Source organism: Dreissena polymorpha, chromosome 5 (genome assembly GCF_020536995.1).
Source record: "Dreissena polymorpha isolate Duluth1 chromosome 5, UMN_Dpol_1.0, whole genome shotgun sequence".
In the NCBI taxonomy this organism is placed as follows: domain Eukaryota; kingdom Metazoa; phylum Mollusca; class Bivalvia; order Myida; family Dreissenidae; genus Dreissena; species Dreissena polymorpha.
In genome coordinates, this window is record NC_068359.1 from 24,309,829 (window position 1) to 24,331,622 (window position 21,794).

General features: G+C 37.7%; 1 long non-coding RNA gene across 1 annotated transcript; it reads left to right on the forward strand.

Moving 5' to 3' along the window:
• The first annotated feature begins 685 nt into the window (after window positions 1-685).
• Window positions 686-20,743, forward strand: LOC127832227 (uncharacterized). Its single transcript, XR_008026751.1, has 4 exons — window positions 686-1,488; window positions 18,028-18,109; window positions 19,488-19,564; window positions 20,534-20,743. It is a non-coding gene; the product is annotated as an uncharacterized LOC127832227 (long non-coding RNA).
• Window positions 20,744-21,794: the final 1,051 nt, after the last annotated feature.

The window sequence follows — 21,794 nt, forward strand, 5'->3', positions numbered from 1 at the left end:
AATAACAAAGCCGCTCATACTATGAAGGTCATTGACAAAGCCTATGGTAAAAATGTGAAAACATTGTCAGAGTGTAATCGCCCCCTCGTGCCAGCAAAAACAACACGTTGACAGGTTGTCATTTTTAGCTCGACTATTATATATGAAATATATATAGTGGAGCTATCCTACTCACCCCGGCGTCGCCGTTCCGTTCCGTTAGCGTGCAAATGTTAAAGTTTTCGTACTACCCCATTTTTTCATTGTCCCTTGACATATTGCTTTCATATTTTGCATACTTGTTTACCAACATCACCCCAACCTATAAACAAGAGCAGACAACTCTATCAAGGTTTTTGTCATAAGTATTGCCCCTTTTATACTTAGAATATGCATATTATTGATAAATCTATGTTAAAGTTTGCGTACTACCCCAAATATTTCCTATATCCTTTGACATATTGCTTTTATATGTTGCATACTTGTTTACCAACATGACCCCAACCTATAAACAAGAGCAGACCACTGTATCAAGCATTTTGACATAATTATGGCCCCTTTTACACTTAGATAATTAAATATTTTGCTTAAATTGCCATAACTTCTTTATTTATGATCACATTTTATAATTACTTTGACAAAACAACACTTACATGAATACCACAATGGATTCCACCTTTCGCGGTTTTGGTGCGTTAACGTAACGCCGCCGTAACGCCGCGCCACTTTATGTAACGTTGTTTTAACGTCATATCCTGTTAGTTTGTTATTGTCAGTTGAATTAAAGGAACGAACCTGAACACAACGTCTTATTACTTACAAAGTCTTTACATGTTGGTGCCGTGATTATTACATTAGAAGTACGATGAATTTACAGAAGTTACGATAAAATAGAGGAGGTACTAAACGCACCATCGCTATTTTGCTGGAGAAAATCGAAGAAAAGAAAGAGAATGGAACGCTGATAGAAATCAACATACTTCTAAAAAATTTGGAGACAAAAGTGGAAATGCTAGAGACACTTAGCGAAAAAATCTTATCAAACACGGAAACTGAAGAAATTGAAGATGAAATTGTGGAAACAGATATTTACATGATGGATTTACGCATGAAATTAGGCACACTTATCGCCGAGCGTGATCAACGGGATACGAGCATAGGGAGTCAGCAGCCGACATTTCATCCCATGGATACGCAGCGTGGTCGAGACGATACGGGTGTAGGAGGTCAACAGACCACATTTCATACCTTAGTACAGCGTGATCAACGGGATACGAGCATAAGGAGTCAGCAGCCGACATTTCATCCAATGGATACGCAGCGTGGTCGAGAGGATACGGGTTTAGGAGGTCAACAGACGACATTTCATCCCTTGGATGCACAGCGTGATCAAGCGGATACGAGGTTGGAAATTCAACAGACGACATTTCATCCCGACGACACACCAACTACACTGGAGAACAGATACACATGCGTTACGTAATCCAGTCGATACCATTCATCTGACAGGTATAAATTCAAATTCTTCCTAATTTCATAGATTACCTAAATTGTCCTTACCCACATTGAACGGTGATATTCTACAGTGGCAGTCTTTCTGGGATTCTTTTGAGTCCTCGGTCCATTTTAATATCAACTTGTCCAACGTCCAGTTAAATGGTTTATTAAGGTAGCTATAGGATGCTAATAAGCTTAACGTAATCTTAAATAAATTTCAATTATAAATTCAACATTGATTTGCATCTTTTACGTGTAGATACAATTAATTTTACAGATATAAACTAATATAATTTAATCTTCTCTGTTTGTTAAAAGAAATAAAAATGTTAAATTATGTATGTGCATTTAACACATTATATTTAAGTAATGTGCAATGCATTGATGTAGAAACTAAAATATTTCCATGATCATCACAGTAGTATTTCACTTTTTCACAATACTAGCCATAGTCCCTCAAATAGTATATCCATAAATGCACATTATTTATTGTCATACCTTCAAAGTTCAAACCAAAGCTGTCAAAGACAGAGGTGTCATGTGTGTTGACCCAGGCCATTTTGACACAATGTCAATGAACATGCAAATAAACTACACTTTAATATGTGAAAATGCAATTCAATTAAATTTGTTGAATGATTGGGGCATCTATTTTATTCAAATGTTTTATGATGTTACACTATTAGTTAAGCCACTTCTGACTCTGACTGATATTGTACAGTGTGATTCAGTGTCATTAAAATAACATTTGGCAAGAGCGCAACTCGATCAGAATATAACTTTGCTACCCTGTATCTCACCGTGCAGTGTGAGATTGATGTTGCTCAGCTGTTCATATGTATATTGACTGTAAAATTCATAAATCTATTTTTGACAGAACATTGGTAATTTTGGGTTTGCAAAGTTTACTACTTATAATCGGTGGGGCAGATATCGCAGACACCATACAGTGCCTTTATAAGATAGACGAAAACTTCAAAACTTTATGCGAAAAAGGTATATCAGTAAATTGCGTCTATAACAAACTTGTATAGCAACGTCCGAAATATTGCAATATCCGAATTATAATTCAACCTTTAAAATTCAAGATATAATGACAAATGAACTGTTTTACTTAAAAAGAAACCATAAAACATTTGTTTTGATAAATATTGAACAAATATGACTAAATACTTACCTATTCAACGAATTAATTATCCCAACATCACAAATTTTATTTCCCTTGGACGTTTAATGCAGAGAATGATATAACGAATATATTTAACGTTATCAAACATAAATACGTCCAATAGTATCAATAGTTCACCATCACGGAGATCGCAAAATCCTTTCTTTCTCGAAACATTCTCAACTCTCTTGGTTTACCAACGTCTAAAGCTCGTGTGGCCGCCATGTTTACGAACGCTAAGAGTGGTCTTACCCAGTCGTAGCTTTAAGCACAAATCTTACGACATCTTAGCTGCGATTTATTTGAGAAAACGGTTCGCAGTACTTACGATAAGCGTACGACAAAATTCTACGCATCTTACGTAAGATCACGCTAAGATATGTTCATAAAACGGCCTCCAGAAGTTTAGTTATCTGAAGTCACAGTTGGAGGGTAGCGCCGCGCGGACGATTGAGGGATTTGAACTTACCTACGGGAACTATATGCAAGCTGTAGATTTACTCAGGGAAAGGTTCGGTAAAACTCACAAGATTATAAATGCGTATATGCAAGGATTGTTAGAAACACCATCGCCCAGTAACAATTTACAGAGCGTGAGAATTTTCCAAAATAAGATGGAGGCATATATCCGTGGGCTTGAATCGCTAGGACAGAGCCAGGACACATACGGGACATTGTTGGTACCAGTTATTATTGGGAAGCTTCCGGCGGAAATACGACGCAATTTGGTTCGTGATCATGGAGATGCAAATTGGATTCTAAGTGATCTTAGACGAGCGATTAGTAAAGAAATCAATATTATAGAATCGGGAATGCAACAGGGACATAACAGTGAAATGTACGCATTTGACGCTACAGCCTCATTTTATACCGGAAGGAAGCCTAAAAGGATGAACGGAAATCAGAGACCTAGCAACGCGGTCTATTCTACACGAACACGAAAAGATGAGGTGAAATGTGTATTTTGCGACGACAGCCATTCTACAACGGAATGTAAAAAGATCACAAGCATAAGGTCATAATACACTAAATAGTTTCCCTATATAATTCAATGTAAAAGCGACAACTTTGAGCGAAAATAAATGCAACATTTTGCACATAGAGACCCCCATAACCATACCTTTTCTTAAAGGCCATTCTAAGCGGAATCGATTTATGCAATAAAAAAGATATGTCATGTACAAAGTAAGAAAGAACTTGACACAAATCAAAATCGACTGTTTTTGCAACTTTTTTTTTCGACCGTTTCTTAGTGGAATGTAACCTTTTCTAGTGCAATTGTTTACTATAGTCTTCACGTTTATCATATTTCAGGGATTCAGTAGTGAACACCTATTCATGCCCTACCATTATCTCCGCAAGATAATACCCGAATAATGGTAAAAAGTGTAAAACATGCCTTCCTGTCAACTATGATATTTTTTTAGAGAGTACAGCCCTACATGAAGCGATCATTTTGTGTATTGTAACCATAAACGAAAGGCGGAAGATAGTCAAAGAGAAACAACTGTGTTTTAATTGTCTAGAAACCCATTTTGTTGCGCAGTGTACGTCAAACGGAAGATGCCGTAAGGTGGCACACTACAGTTTTTTAGTCTCGGTTAATCTCGTACACAAGCAGGAGCGAACCAATGTCTGAAAACTGGTCACCTCGCAAATCTGAAAATAAACCAAGCACATTTCCAGAATGGTGGAGGCTGTGACTTCTGAAAAATAAATAACATTGAAATCAAATAAGTTGGGGCAAAATGTTTTAGTATTGATTATTTAAAATCAAAACATCATAATTCTGTGTGTTTCCGAGCCTGTTAAGCCAGTTTCAACAACAAACTGCCACTTTCCTGCAGAAGCAAGGTGCCTGGAAACCATGTTTTTACATTGGTAACTTACCAAGTACTTAACAGCAATGGAGAAAATTGGGGGTCAAAGGTTTAGATTTTTTGTAATAGTTCAATGTCCGTACGCCCTTTCAAATTTCCAACAGAAATACTGACCGGAGCCAGCATTACACCTGGTTTCGAATTGCATTAATTCTACTTCCTGTATGCAGCTATAGTTACAATACCAATGTTTTGGTAACTTACAAACATCCAAGAAAAATCACCACAACTCAAACCTGACATTCATTATTATTTAGACACTCAAAATGGTGCTTACTTAAGAAATGTTCTCTTAATTTAGAAATACCGGGGCCAATTCGCATTGGTGGCTAAAAAGTGTGGTGTGCAGCCTAAATGCAAGCGAAAACATCATACGAGCATATGTGACCGGAAGTCCGAATCTGCGTCCCACAATTCCACGTCCGAAAACCCTTCCCATGATGCTTCAGTGCTACACACTACTACAAAAGTACAGTCTGGAGTTTTATTGAAAACAGCGCAAGCCACAGTAAGTTACAATTTCAACGATGCTGAAGCTAGCATTCGGTTTGATGAAGGTGCCCAAAGATCATTTATAACCAAAGAGCTGGCCGAGAAATTTAACATCGTCCCGGATTCAACAGAATAAATGAGCATATCTTCGTTTGGAAGCACAACGAACCAAGTACGGCACATAGACAACGCTACAATCTACCTACACGCAGAGGAAAGTAAGAAAATTCCTCTTAAAGTCCTGATAGTCCCACTCATTGCCACGCCCATGAACACTAGATTACGAAATCCTGCGTCCAACTTGCCTTATTTGCGAGGATTGAAACTTGCCCACCCTATTACAGACGGCTGTAATTTTGAGATTTCTCTATTAATCGGAGCAGACCATTACTGGAATGTGGTAGAAGATGACGTTATACGCGGAGACGGGCCTACAGCAGTAAAGTCAAAGATCGGATAGCTTCTTTCTGGCCCCTTACACAGCAATTATCCCAATAGACCAATGAACACTGTCATAAATGTCATGATACCCCAGTCCCACAAATCTGAAGAAATGGCGCTTGAACGGTTCTGGAATTTAGAGAGTATTGGAATACACGCAGCCGAGAAAGATGAAACAGCCATTGAATATCTTCAAAATTACGAAGACAACTTCATATCGTTTTCCGATGGTAAGTACTGTGCAAAATTACCATGGAAACAGGATCACCCATCGGTACCAAGCAACTACGGTGTCACGAAGAGAAGAAATAAAGTCACTATCAAGCGTCTTAGTGAAGACCCCTTCATCTTACAGAAGTACGCACAGATTATAGAAGAGCAGGAGAGACGAGGCTTTATTGAAAAGGTCGCAGAAGATTCCCAACCGTCCCGTTCATTATATACCCCACTATGGCGTCAAGAAAGATTCTCTCACTACACCCATCCGATTGGTGTACGACTGCAGCTGTCGACAAGCACGTGAATCCCCGAGCCTAAACGACTGCCTTGAATCTACCCCACCTATCCTCAATGACTTGACAGCTATACTCCTGAGATTTCGAACACACCAGTACGCCGAAGTCACAGATATAGAGAAAGCGTTTTTGAACGTGAGATAACACGAAAACGACCGAGATTCGACGAGATTTTTCTGGCTAAGTAACCCCAACGACCCTGAAAGCCCATTAATCACCTACAGGTTTAAAGCTGTATTGTTTGGCGCAACTTGTTCGCCATTTATACTGAATGCCGTCCTTCTGAAACATCTACAGATGAATTCCCATGTCAACGCCGCAGATACATTAAAAAGAGACCTGTATGTAGACACTGTTTTGTCGAGCTTTGCGCACGAGATGGAAGCATTAACCTACTTCCGGGAAGCACGCGATTTGATGACTACAGCCGGATTCAACCTGCGGTAATGGATGTCAAATAGTCCCCGTCTTAGAGAACTCGCGGCAGCAGAAGGTTGCCTTGACAACGACACAATCACCAAAGTCCTGGGTATGCGTTGGCATGCAGTTAGAGATGAGTTGTCATATGCACCACGTGATATACCTGCCATAGAGAACGCTACTTAGAGATCCATCCTTCAATACTCCTCCCGCATATATGACCCTCTTGGACTGCTGAGCCCAGTGACCGTGCGAGCCAAGATTTTGATGCAAGAGATATGGAAAGAGAAAATTGATTGGGACATCCCACTTTCGAGCAATTTTCAAGAGAAATGGAAATCACTTGCAGAAGATTTCAACGAAGTGACTACGATTTCCTTCCCCCGACGATATTTTCATCGTGCAGACGAAAAACATACCTCCCACCATGAAGCAGACGATCCCCCCATAATGCACGTATTTGTCGATGCCAGGATTCAAGCTTACGGAGCAGTAGTCTACCTATGTAAAGGGAGAGAATCTTCATTAGTTATGGCGAAGAACAGAGTTGCTCCATTAAAAACGCTCACACTTCCGCAATTAGAACTAATGGCTACTTTGATTGGCGCTCGTCTTGCTTCACACATACAAGGAATCCTCTCTACAAAAGATGTGGTCTTCTGGTGCGACAGTCAAATCGTGCTACATTGGCTAAAAACAAATAAACCACTAAAACGGTTTATTTCAAACAGACTGGAGAAATCAATGACCTATCTGCGACATACAACTGGAAATACTGCCCAACTTACGACATTCCTGTAGATCTACTTACCCGTGGAAGTCCAGCGTCACAGTTCATGAACAATACCTTATGGAATAGTGGACCGATGTGGAGAGCTAATGAACAGAAGTGGCCGCATTGGGACCAACAAGAACAAGCAGCGGCATACGAGCAGACGACATCAGATGAGTGGACGACTTGTAAAACAACAGTTGTGACCACGGTACACAATAAATCTAGTCCTCAACATGGATTACACTTAATCATAGACATGAACCGGTACAACCGTTACAACAAACTACTGAGAGTACTTGCATACGTGCTTAGATTCGTGAAGAACTGCAGATCCCCAAAAACTGAAAGATACCAAGGATCGTTAACAGTGCGTGAAATCCATGCAGCAGAGATGACAGTGATTCAAAACTGCCAAGCTACAGCGTTTCACGAAGAAATACACAACATGAGATCCTCGTCATCAGCACGACTTACCCTAGTGAAACAGTTACGACTTTTCCATGACGCAGAGGGATTTGTCCGATGTGGCGGACGAATACATAATGCACCGTTGGATGACCAGACGAAATTTCCGTTCCTGTTGCCTCGACGACATCCTGTAACACGACTGATAGTACATCACGTCCATAAAAATCAACACCATGCCGTAATAAACGCAACAGTTACGCATCTCAGGCAAAAGTTCTGGATCCCGGCTATACGTCAATGCGTTAAATCAGTACTACAAAAATGCACCACCTGCCTGAAAACGTCTGGAAAATCCTATGGAACGCCTGATCCGCCTCCACTTCCAAAGATAAGAGTTCAAGATGCCCCACCCTTCACAGTGACTGGTGTAGATTTCACCGGGGCCCTTTACGTTAAGGAGAAATCCGGAAGTGAATCCAAGGCTTACGTCTGCTTGTTCACGTGCGCTTGTACACGCGCTGTACATCTTGAAGTGGTTCCGAATCTGTCCGAAGAATCTTTCCTCAACGCATTCCGAAGGTATACGTATATGGCAGCAGCTTCTCATCTGAAGAAATTGTTCCAGCCCCCCTCCCTACAAGAAGCGCTACGTAACCAGGATACAGAATGGAGATTTATACTGAAACGAGCACCGTGGTATGGCGGATGGTGGGAGAGACTGATTGGCTTAACCAAAACTTCCATGAAGAAGACACTTGGACGTGCTTACGTTAGTCTTGAATCACTTCAAACTATCGTAACGGAAATTGAAGCTACGATGAATGATAGACCAATAACCCATGTATCGACCAGCATTGACGATCCAGAGCCCCTGACCCCGGCGCATCTTTTATACGGCCGGAGAGTGACGACCCTTCCATATCCCGACAACCCTGACGATTCTACGATGATTCAAACCCTAGACCATTCCCAGATCAACAAAAGAGCTAAGTTACAAGCTCACATCATAACTTGTTCCAAAAGAGGTGGAAGTTCGAGTACCTGACGGGTCTTCGTGAATACCATAGGGCGACCGGCAACAACACGCAGAGCATTCGAGTAGGCGACGTGGTTCAAATCCAAGATGACTTCCCGAGGATACGTTGGAAACTCGCAGTTGTTGAAGAGCTGCTTACCGGAAATGACGGGTTAACACGTGCCTCCAAAATACGCACGTGTAATGGACACGCAACCAGGCCAATTGTAAAACTCTGTCCGTTAGAAGTGCTATGTGGAAGCGAAACCGAGAGAAACTAGTGATGAACATTGTGATTAAACATGTGAGAAACAGCGCGATAAACAGTTGATAAACAATGTGCTTAACATGTGATTGTTACAAATGTGATACAAAGTGAACTTTCAAAAACAGTATACACTTATTTCATGGATGTGCGGTGAACAGTCAAAACTGTTTCCCAAGGTATCAGGGATGACATTGGTACTGTTGCCCGAGGCCGATAGGCCGAGGGCAACAATTCCAAATGTCAGCCCTGATACCGAGGGACAACAGTTTTGACTGTTCACCAAGCATCCATGAAATAAGTGTTTTATTACCTGATCAAATTTCCAACATAGAAATAACAGCAAACTAAATTTTTATTTACACACAACGGTAATCGATAAAATAAATAATTTTGACTGTTTAACTGTAAAATGACGTCATTTTTTCGACGAAATGACGTCATTATTCCAGCGGGCAACAGTATACACTTATTTCATGGATGCGCGGTGAACAGTCAAAACTGTTTCCCAAGGTATCAGGGATGACTTTGGTACTGTCGGCCGAGGGCAACAGTTCCAAATGTCAGCCCTGATACCGAGGGACAACAGTTTTGACTGTTCACCAAGCAACCATGAAATAAGTGTTTTATTACCTGATCAAATTTCAAACATAGAAATAACAGCAAACTAAATTTTTATTTACACACAACAGTAATCGATAAAATAAATAATTTTGATTGTTTAACTGTAAAATGACGTCATTTTTTCGACGAAATGACGTCATTATTCCAGCGGGCAACAGTTCAAACTGTTGACCGGTCAACAGTTCGATATTCACCGGTAACAGTTTAAAACATTGCAAATTTCTTTTCCGAAGAGGAAATAGCAAAAAATAATTAATTATCATTTATATAAGACATCAGGTAATAATGCAATCTATTCTGGGGGTTAGGTGATTAATCGATACTTTGACAGTAATTGAGATAAATATTTTGACTAATAACTTGTTCTTCATGTATTTTTGTTTGATTAACATTTTGATCAGATTCATTTATATATGTTGCTTAATCATTTTGAGGTCCCCAGAATGTCGCGTTAACGTAACACCGCCGTAACGCCGCGCCACTTATGTAACGTTGTTTTAATGTCATATCCTGTTAGTTTGTTATTGTCAGTTGAATTAAAGGAACGAACCTGAACACAACGTCTTATTAGTTACAAAGTCTTTACACCACCCAAACAATACCCCACGCCTCTACCCAGAGTCCCTCCCCTCCCCACCAACCTCCCCCCCCCCCCAATTTTTTTTTAAACATCACCCCCTTACCCCCCCCCCTACCCCCCCCCAAAAAAAAATAAAAAAAAATCCTTTTTTATTTTTGAAAGATCGTCTAATAAATGACCCCATCCCACATTATACCCCCTCTCAACCCCCCCCCCCCCAAAAAAAAATAAAAATAAATATTTTTCCTTTTTTATTTTTGAAAGATCGTCTAATAAATTATTGAATATGAACCATTTCCCCATAATGGCTTACGTTATACTGTCAAGCACTCGAATAGTCGAGCGCGCTGTCCTCTGACAGCTCTTGTTGACAGTTCTACTTTCACTTTCATTTTGTGATATTCATTATCATCAAACTATTAACACTTATGTGGTTGAGAAAAAAACGCTATTGCCTATTTTGCCCCCCTTCGAAGATGAGGGGGTATATTGTTTTGCACATGTCGGTCCGTCGGTAGGTCGGTCCGTCCGTCCACCAGATGGTTTCCGGATGATAACTCAAGAACGCTTACGCCTAGGCTCATGAAACTTCATAGGTACACTGATCATGATTGGCAGATGACCCCTATTGATTTTGAGGTCACTAGGTCAAAGGTCAAGGTCACAGTGACTCTTTCTTGGATGCAGTTTTTGCTTCCAAAGGACCACATTTGCAAATTATATTATGTACTGGTGTCGTGGGGTCTATCTACCAGGGCTAGCGCTGTCCCAAAATTTCTTTGAGTCAACCAGTTTTTTGCTTTTCGGTGCTCGAAAACTGGTTTGGAAATAATTATATATACATGTACTATTAACTTGTTATGCCCCCATTCGAAGAAGAGGGGGTATATTGTTTTGCACATGTCGGTCCGTCGGTCTGTCGGTCGGTCCGTCCACTAGATGGTTTCCGGATGATAACTCAAGAACGCCTAGGCCTAGGATAATGAACTTTCATAGGTACATTGATCATGAATGGCAGGTGACCCCTATTGATATTCAGGTCACTAGGTCAAAGGTCAAGGTCACAGTGACTCGAAACAGTAAAACGGTTTCCGGATGATAACTCAAGAATGCTTACGCCTAGGTTCATGAAACTGCATAGGTACATTGATCATGACTGGCAGATGACCCTCTATTGATTTTCAGATCACTAGGTCAAAGATCAAGGTCACAGCGACTCGAAATAGTAAAATGGTTTCCGGATGATAACTCAACAATACTTACGCCTAGGATCATGAAACTTCATAGGTACATTGATCATGACTGGCAGATGACCTCTATTGATTTTCAGGTCACTATGTCAAAGGTCAAGGTCACAGTGATTTGAAACAGTTAAATGGTTTCCGGATGATAGCTCACGTATGCTTACGACTAGGATCATGAAACTTCATAGGTACATTGATCATGACTGGCAGATGACCCCTATTGATTTTCAGGTCACTAGGTCAAAGGTCAAGGTCACAGTGACTCGAAATAGTGTGATGGTTTCCGGATGATAACTCAAGAATGCTTACGCCTAGGATCATGAAACTTCATTGGTCAAAGGTCAAGGTCAAAGTGACAAAAAACGTAGTCACACAATGGCTGCACATTTTTCTGTACATTTCTTCAATACACTTACATCAATACACATTTTCTTCGTTAATTCAAACATTCCTGAAAGGCTATCGCTTTGTTTACATATTTCGCTTACAACAAATATCTCAAAGGAGCATGTACTAGTTATATGAGTTACTTCATCTTTTCAATAAACAAACAACGGAAAGATCTGTAGGGAACTATTCTTCTCCAATTTAAAACAAGTGCATTAATAAACGTCCGGCAAATCAGAAATAACATTTAAATCCGGGCATTAACTCGCTCGCAAAATACCAAGCTCGCTTGATAAATGTTTCCGCGGTTGTTTCCGATTTTCCGATTGATATAGGATGTTTTTGCAATATTTCATCACTTCTTGTTTAATTGATTTGTACTTAATCTTAAAAAAATCTTTTCTTCTTGATAGCCTTTTAGATTTTCATTCAGTCAACTGTTCCCTTAACATTTACTTCAGAAGAAACGTCCTAGCTGTATCTTGCAAATATACTTTCAACGCCATCGGCGCTCTCGTTCAATATTGTTGCGCAATTACGTGTATTGTAAAGGTGGCCAATCAATTAGTGGAGCGTGTATAGCTGGAGTATTTCGTATGCTTCTTTCTAGAATAATATGGTAATTTGGGGCTGGAAAAAAGTGGTCGTCGAACGTGTTCCTTACCGTGGTCTACAACTAGTCCATTTAGCACGGTCGCAGTACATTTTTTGTACCATTGTATTAATTTAATTTAGCGACGACATTATATGCTAACGTCGAGCGATATTTTGTTAGAATTTGTTAGCAGTTGAGGAGAAGTCGAATCCAGTATTTTTACCGAGTACAGATTATATAATTTTCATAGGCGGATCCAGGGGGGGGGGGGGGAATGACACGGCGTACCCCCCCCCCCCCCCCTAAAATCGCCAAAGTAAAGTCAATTCATTTGATGTTTCACACTTAACTAGATCTAAATCACCTATTTAAACTTATGTTTCTTCTTTTTCGTGCACAACATTTCCCACTAATAACAGGCAATTCGCCCCCCCCCCCCCTAACTAGAAATCCTGGATCCGCCCCTGATTTTGATCATCGCATGGGGCCTCAGAAGTCCATTCTAATTTCAAAAGAATGCCGTTTTTTTAAACGAAAACGTATGGGTTTATAATCTTCTGTAAGTTCGTATATTTACACGTATATCATTATTTTCAGTTATTTTGACATATTGCCTTTCAAATTGATGTATTTTAACCATTTTAAGCTAAGAAGTGTTACCATATTGGCACAGTTTTCACAAAACTATCTGGCATGTATTCGATTTAAGCTGACACTGATTTCAAATCAATGTTCCAAAAACAATATTTGTATTGAAAAGAACAATTAACACACATATAATAAAAACTGACATCGAATTGGGGCGTCGCGTCTTATTAGCAAGCCAAATTAATTGAATGTCGTTTAAACCAACGTTTCCACAAAGAATTTTTTATTGGAAATTTGAACTTTGCAAACATGTATTTATAGTGAAAAATATTATTCCGTTTAAAGAAGAATTAATTATATCCGATGCGTTCAACATCCAAGCAAATCGATCATATGAGCCTTGTTCTGAGAAAACCTGGCTTTATGCATGTGCGTAAAGTGTCATCCCTGATTAGCCTGTGTGCAGTCCGCACAGGCTAATCAGGGACAAAACTTTCCGCCTAAACTTGATTTTCGGTAAGGAGGAACTTCCTTGAAACTTAAAATACCATAAAAGTGGAAAGTGTCGTCCCTGATTAGCCTGTGCGGACTGCACAGGCTAATCTGGGACAACACCTTACCCACATGCATAAGCCCAGTTTTCTCAGAACGCGACTCATATTTCTGGGCCCTAAAATTCGTACAGCATTTCCAACCTGTGATTAAGCAATTGATAAGCAGATAACTCATATATCAGCGTCATTTGTCGGAATCGGTTTACTGTTGAAACAAAGAGCTAAAAATACTCTCTCTTTTTTTTCAAAATTGCTATAATAAGTCTTTGTTTCATTTAAATATAATATTGTTAATATTGCACTATGAACTAAATTTAGGAGTTGGAAAGTAAACCAATGTGTTTGTAAACATATGTAACATTTACGCGATTTCAATTATTGAACCAAATTTAATATCATCGCAAAGGGACCACCGTTACGTAAACTATTATTGCAGTTTTCCTTTAATAAACAATCATGAAACGTATTTGACATAATTCAAAAATACTAGTTCACTGCAGATATATTCTATGATCACCCCTGACACGAAGGGAGAGAGAGAAAACATTTTCCTTTAATAAACAATCATGAAACGTATTTGACATAATTCAAAAATACTAGTTCACTGCAGATATATTCTATGATCACCCCTGACACGAAGGGAGAGAGAAAACATGTGTATGAATACTTTAAAAAAGGATCGCTCTGGTTATGTCCCCTAACCTGGTACCGCTGTTACATCAAAATTCACTAAATGCTGCATTATTTACGATCAGGGACGACACTTTCCGCTTAAACAAGATTTCCGTTAAAAGGGACTTCCTTTAAACGAAAAATACCATTAAAGCGGAAAGTGTCGTCCCTGATTAGCCTGTGCGGACTGCACAGGCTAATCTGGGACGACACTTTTCGCACATGCATTATGCCCAGTTTTTTTAGAACAATTTCTCAAATAAATGTATGGTGCTGCTGTTGTTGCTGTTTTAGTTGTTACCACATACCAGAAGAATGCTATAGGCTTCAAAGTCAAGCTTCGTTCTTCGAGTCGTTCTTTGTTCTCCACCAGGATCAAGCTTCTTTACAATATATGTTCATAAATTATAAGATATATAATTACATGACCTTTTGAAAAATCAGAAAATACAATATCGTTGTTCGACTGACCAATCGCACGACGCTTATTTGTAAATGATTATGTGGAGCGACATCAACAACGCTGGTATCAGACTATCTGTCCTTCAAATACTCGAGTTTCTTTTAATCAGTCTTCGTAAACAAGAACTGACTAAATAAGAAATTCCATGATATGGTTCAGAAATTCTTCGTCAAGTTATATAAATTAAATAAATGTAAAGCATTTGTGGATTAACGCGGTTTAAGGGCTAGCCGGACATCACACTTTGCCAAGTATTAATCATAAACCAAATGCGCGTCGAAAACGGTCTCATTCAAATCAACGTACGAATGCAGTAAATGAAAACATGAGATCCACGCGTGACTCTTGAATAGAAGAGTGTATAGTTAATTTATTTTTTAAGAATTTCATTTTTCCTAGCAGACTGCCGACCAAGCTTTAGAGGGTCTCCCGCCTTTGCTTTTTTTGTATAGATTATCGTGCTTATACCTCAGCCTTGAGGAGAGGATGCTGATATTCGTATGTCCTTTAACCATCAATCGGCCAACTTGGAAAGACTTTTCAGGCGTTTAGCAGTGTAGTAGTTTACAATATATTGAATATAAAGTGAGCGATGTATCTACTGACCATTATCAACCAATAGATGTTTTTAAAACTCAACCAGAAGAACATTTTATATTTATATTAAACATGTTTAGTGAGAACTATGTGTTAAGCAACAATTTGATTAATACTTAAATTGATTAAAATATTATATCTTTTCATTACCATTAAGTATCATAAATAAATAGCATTTGATATGCTTATTTCAGAAAGTCGAGTGCAACAGCCACACACATCCTATGCTAACATCACTCACTCACAAGATATGACATTTACTGAATTCGCGCGTTTCAACTATCAACCTAGCATAGTTATGCCAAGCGCGCGTGTCATTTAACTGTCGGCACCGTAATATATTTCAAGCAGGATGCACATTCTACGGAGCAAGACAACTGAAGACACTGTCAACAATTAATGTCTTGTTAACCTGCCAACTATGGCAGTTTTCAAGGTGTTCATATTTATTATCATTCATACCGATTCGTATGTGAATATATTGTGTATGTGTGTAGCATTACAGATATACTAGCCAAAACTTCTATGACGCCACTTTAAAAATGCTTATTCATCCAATTCTCGCATTTCGCCGTTTTCTTTCATGCATTTCGTATGATCTACCTTGTATTTCTTTGCTTGTGCCAGCTGATATCCTATACGTTGTTACATGTTTTAAATTAATTGTTGGGACGTGTGTATTTTTTGTCTTTCATACACCTTACCTGCTAATCTTTTATTGTAAATGCAGTGTCAAATCGTTCATATGAGTCGCGTTCTGAAGAAAAGTGTCTGCGAGATGTCTGTGCGGTCCGCACAGGCTAATCAGGGACGACACTTTCTGCCTTAACAAGATTTTCGGTAAGAAGGGACTTCCTTTTAACGAAAAATACCATAAAAGCGGAAAGTGTCGTCCCTGATTAGCCTGTGCGGACTGCACAGGCTAAACTGGGACGACACTTTACGCACATGCATTATGCCCAGATTTCTCAGAACGCGACACATATTATTGTCCAATATCTGAATTAGCACATACTCTGCCCATCTCGCAGACACTTTTCTTCAATCGGTAAGCTGTACAAACGATTTAATTTACTTCGGAGTAAAGCCACTGCAAAGTTATATGCAAATTTTAGTTGATTTAAGAGTACTTTTATCTGATTAAAGGACCTCAATAATCGAGATTGGAGTCCTCCCATTTTTTCAGTTTGCTGCGGTAATCAGATGACAATGATGGTGTTAATTTTTATTTTAGCGATGATGATGAATTCTACAAATGTATGTTTAAGACAACCAGTTTTATACAATGTTGTACTCAATGTTCTGAATAACTCCAACGATCAGATGATATATGTATGACCGGAATGCTTAAGCTTGCAAACGTTGACAAATTCCGAAATGATTTCATGCATTCCTGCACAAAAGACAAAACAACAACTAAACATATACAGATCAAGCGATCATGGCTGGGCGACCGTTTTATAGAACATTGTGAATCATGGTCAAATTGTGCGTTGTCTATTTTGAAGTAACAGATGGATTGTAAAAATGTCTAGAGGCTTATATTTAAGAAAACAACAGGCAAAACATTGTAATGGCGGGATGTTGACAAATCTGTAGATTTGCTTGCGGTATTCTCATTCTGGCCAAAGGTGGTTAGTGTGTGGCTATGATATTAATTAATGAACACATAATTTTGAATGAAAAATAATCACATTATAACGAACAATCAACTTCTCTAAATATAAAACACTATCAAATATATATATTTTTTTTTTTTAGAGAAGCAGATTTTTCGTTTTAATTTGATTATTTTTTATTCAAAATGATGTTTTCACTAATTAATACCATAGCCACACGCTAACCACATGTGCTACTGGATAACCATTTTAAGAAATCGTACCTTTTGCAATATATTTCTCAAAGGGCGGAAATTTGAAGAGGTTATTTTTCTAATGATAATAACAATAATATGTTTTGTCAGCTAGATTGCATATGTGCATTCCTTTGCACATGTGTTTTGCATTATTGATTTGTTATGTGTCCACGCAAGGTCAATATATTTTTAAACAATATTATATACTTAAGTTGATACTATTTGTGTTGCGTTTAAGGTTTAATCCGCCAGAGATAAAGTTTAAGTCGCAAAGGGAAGCGTATAGGCAACATGGGGTAGAGTTTGAGCCAACGCGGGCGAGATTTGCAGAGCGGAGTTTAAAACCCTGGTGGTGCAGAGTTTTAGCCACAAACATTTATAATACAGATAAAGATGATGAATTGTAGGTCATTCGACGATAGCAGAGGAATTGTTAACATTGTCACTCAATTCAAATGACATTCGTTGGTTGCTTCTGGTGTCGATGGGCAGTCTGAACTGTGCAACCTAAAAATTAGCTGACAATCAAAATCGTAATACTGATATGTGGTTCTTATGTTTTGGTGCAATAAAAAGACCATTGATTAGAAAATAATTAATATCCTCAGGCACATTTGTGAGTAATGACGCTTTCTAAGCGGGTGTTAATAAATAATTAGTTTAAGGAAGCTATGTTTGAAATGAAATGCATTTTCAGCATTTTGTCTAAAAATTGGATTGAGATGTACATAATAAGTCAAAATCATATCGCTGCCTTTGTGCGAAAAAGGTAACTATGTGACCTTGAAATTAGAAGACAAACGGTACATTTGTTTACTTATTGAGCGAAATGTCACTTCTGGTTGTAGCCTAAAATGTGACATTATGTTCTGACTGTTCTGTAAAAACACGAGCAAGAGCGATCAAAAATGTTCCAGAACAGTCAATCTATGGCGTGCCGCGTGACATTGTGCAATAGAGCGCGTCTTTATGTTAGCTTTATAACCAACAGAACGTTTGTTGAACGGTTGCAGGAGGCAGAGAAGGCTTGATGGTGGCGCACTGTCGCGATGGCTTCTATGGTTAAAGGGAGCTTATTGCGGTGTTGATAAAACGGTGTGGTTGTCTGTTTTTCTTATTTTTATTTTTGAATGTTGCGTAATTTATATTTGTGTTTATATTGAAATTGATTTTTTTTTATTTTGAAATTAGCATTACCACAACAGTTTCATGATAAGACTAACAAAAAGCCTGATTTCAAATCCACATACTGCTGGTATATTATTCGATGTTCATAAGCATACATTTCGCCTGCTATATTTATGTGCAAGAGTATAGCAATTATATGAGTCGTGTTCTGAGAAAACTGGACATAATGCATGCCTAAATTGTTTTTTGCTAAGAAGATACTTTATTTAAACGAAAAAGTCATAACAGCGGAAAGTGTCGTCCCTGATAAGCCTGTTGGGACTGCAAGGCTACTTTGGGACGACACTTCACGCACATGCATTATGCCCAGTTTTCTCAGAACGCGACTCATACTATTATGTTAGTGTCTTCCATTTGTTCACATTTCTAAAATGGTGTTTCCACTTACATTAACAAAAACATTCGTTCCAGGCTTTTATCTAGAATAAATGCATGCTTAACAAGAACGGATAAATGTAATGCCACTTGACAATTACAAATCAATTTGATATATGGGAACAAATAAACGACCTTTAATTTTATCAATAATCTTTTCTATATTAAAATATTCTCCAATTAAACGTGAAAGTGTTTTTATACATGGTATGTTTTTCCAGTATTACAAAGTCTTCTGGATTTTTTTTTAAGTTTGATAAATTGATACAATGAATAAACATTATAATTGTTACGAGAAACATGTACTTAAATCTTTTAATTTTTTTTTTGTTTTGTGTTTCCTTTTTAAATCTAGCCACTCTTTTATTCAATATTTTAATGATTGTGTCTGTGCGAACACTGTCCGAGTAGTAACAGTTCATGAGCATATTCGTTATAATTATTTTGACAAATAGTACAAATCGGTTTCAACACAACAAAAAGTACACACTTAAGAGTTTCACGAACAATCCAACGTTTTGCTATTCAAACATGCGACACTGTTTTAAAGCTGTTGGGATTTCATGAAAAAGGATTTGCACTAAAGCTGCAGGATGTCGAAAAAATTCTTCCTCTGAAACTTTGAATATTAATTAATTAATTAAGTATGTTTTGTTATATAGATTCTCTATTTTATTTCTTAATAGCAAGGAGATGCAAATGGACTTAACATGATACTGTTATGGAAAATGTGCCATTTTGTGTTTGTAACTGGTAGCTCATAATGACGGGCTTTACTTGAATATAATACTAGACAGAAACAAACATTACTACAACTAATATTTGTTAAGATGAAATGGGCCTTAAGAAGTAATATGTTCATGATAGGTGGGAAATGTTTGATGCTATAATGTTTTAAATTTCCATTCAGTTTCAGTGATTTAGTTTCCATCGGGAGACCAACACACTACATCAGGTTTCTACTTGCAGTTTGACAAACGCTATCCGGTAATACATTTTACTTTACTTTGGATATGTTTATCTGTTGTACATGTATGTATTACCTTCTCGGATTTGAAGGCTGCTCGTACTTAAATCATCATGCTATGTTGTTAACATGATATCAAATTTATTGTTCAATGGTATATTGTGCCATAGTTCAATTGTTTTCATTATTATATACATTTTGCTGTCAGCGTTTTAAAAATGAGCGAAATGAGTAAAATAAAATAATCGTCTGTTTTAAAACATTGAGCTCGAAGTCCTTTTAATATGATCGCTGTTTATAACCAGGCCGAGCTATAACACGATTTGTAACTCTGGTCAACGTATTTTATGAGATGATTTAAAAAAAAAACTATTATAAAATATTCATCCTATATTAATTTAAAAAAATGGTGAATTTGATTCAGAGAGCTATAATATATCCAAAATATAGAGAAAATAGATTCCAGTCCCAACACTTCATTATATGCTAAGTGGGGAAATCGTGGGATTTGGACTGGTAAATTTATGTGTTTGAACATAGTACTTTAAAAATTGTTTGACAACGTATTTATGTTAAAAAAATCAAATCAAATTAAAACCCACGTAAATCAAATCACAAAGGGTCATTTGACAACAAGATTGTAATTAATTTGTCATAAATCGTTCGTTTGCGCCACCTCCTGTTTAAGCGCCACTGCATTGACTTAGGGTCCAGCTCTTTGGAGGGGGGGGGGGACATACACATACTATATCGATACTTTAACGAATTTTTGGAAAGTGCAAAAACAATAATACATTTTGAACGAAAAAAAAGAGACTGAATCGCCTATTCCACTTTGCTCTTAACTGTGTTATTCCGTATTCCCTTCATTTCGTTGGTGAATGTTTAATTTTCTTTCAGCATCAACATCGTATTTTATGAAATATATTTAAGACGATATATTAAAAATGAACCAACTCGTTTATCTCCATTTTTATTTCTACTTCCAGCCATATGCTTCGCCATGGAAGAATAGTTTGCAAATTTATGTTTTCATCTACAAATGGAGCTGGTACCAAAGATTTAAATCTGTGTTAAAACATGCTTCGAATTCAAGTAAAATGGAATATATAACAATGTAATTTGTAGATATATGCATAAGCAAGCGAAGAATTTCGCACGTGGATTTGGTGTGTTATGTGATGGATGCGGCGGATGGTCGCTTCAGATTCTATTCTCCTACCATGTGCTGCACATAACGAATGTTCATTTCAATAAACGCTGTATAAGATTTTCATTACAAATGTCGTCATTATGACCAATGGACAAGTCTGTCTTTAAATCATTTATTGATTATTTGTGTTAAATTTCGTAATGACTTTGTAAAATTCATGTTCTTGTTCTAGTAATTTTAGTGTAAAAGTTTTCATGCACTCTCTGTCAATATGTACATGAATATCGTTTTTTTGTATCATTGGGGCCTCTTTAAAAACGTAAATATCAAGATAGAATATAATATTATAAATAGAGAATAATAGGTTAGTGTTGATTATAGATCAGGTTTATCATGCGAGGCTTAGAAAACAAAAAGCACGAGCCTTGGCGAGTGCTTTTTCGTTTTCGTGCAGAGCATGATAAACCTGATCTATAATCAACACTAATCTATTATTCTATTTATCCCGCTTTTTATTCAGTTAATCTTTTTATTTAAACAAAATTAGTTGAAGTGTATAATTTCGCTGGATTAATGACGTCAATTTTAAAGAAATGACGTCATTTCGTGCCGTGGTTTATAGCAGAAATTTAGTCAACGGCTTTAATCAACCGAATTTGCTGTAAAAGTGGGATAAAAAGGTAAACGATTATTGTAAATCGTAAAAAGTGGAATTTTGATAACAAAAAATCAAAATAAATATATTAAAAAATAAATTAATTAACTGCCCTTGCTAGATATGCATCCGGTACGCCCGACCGCTGTCAGACCTGTACAGTAAAATGACATGATATGCAAGTATAATACGCATGCCTGACTTTCTATCTCTTCTTACTGTGATAAGTAAATGGTTCGCCCGTCCGTTGGCAGCCCTATAGTTATATACCAATATATGCAAGTATAATACGCACGTCTGCCTTTCTTTTTTTTCTTAATGTAATATGTAAATGGTTCGTCCGTCCGCTGGCAGCCTTACAGTTACATACCAATATATGCATGTATAATACGCACATCTGTCTTTCTATTCCTTCTTACTGTGATATGTAAATGGTACGCCC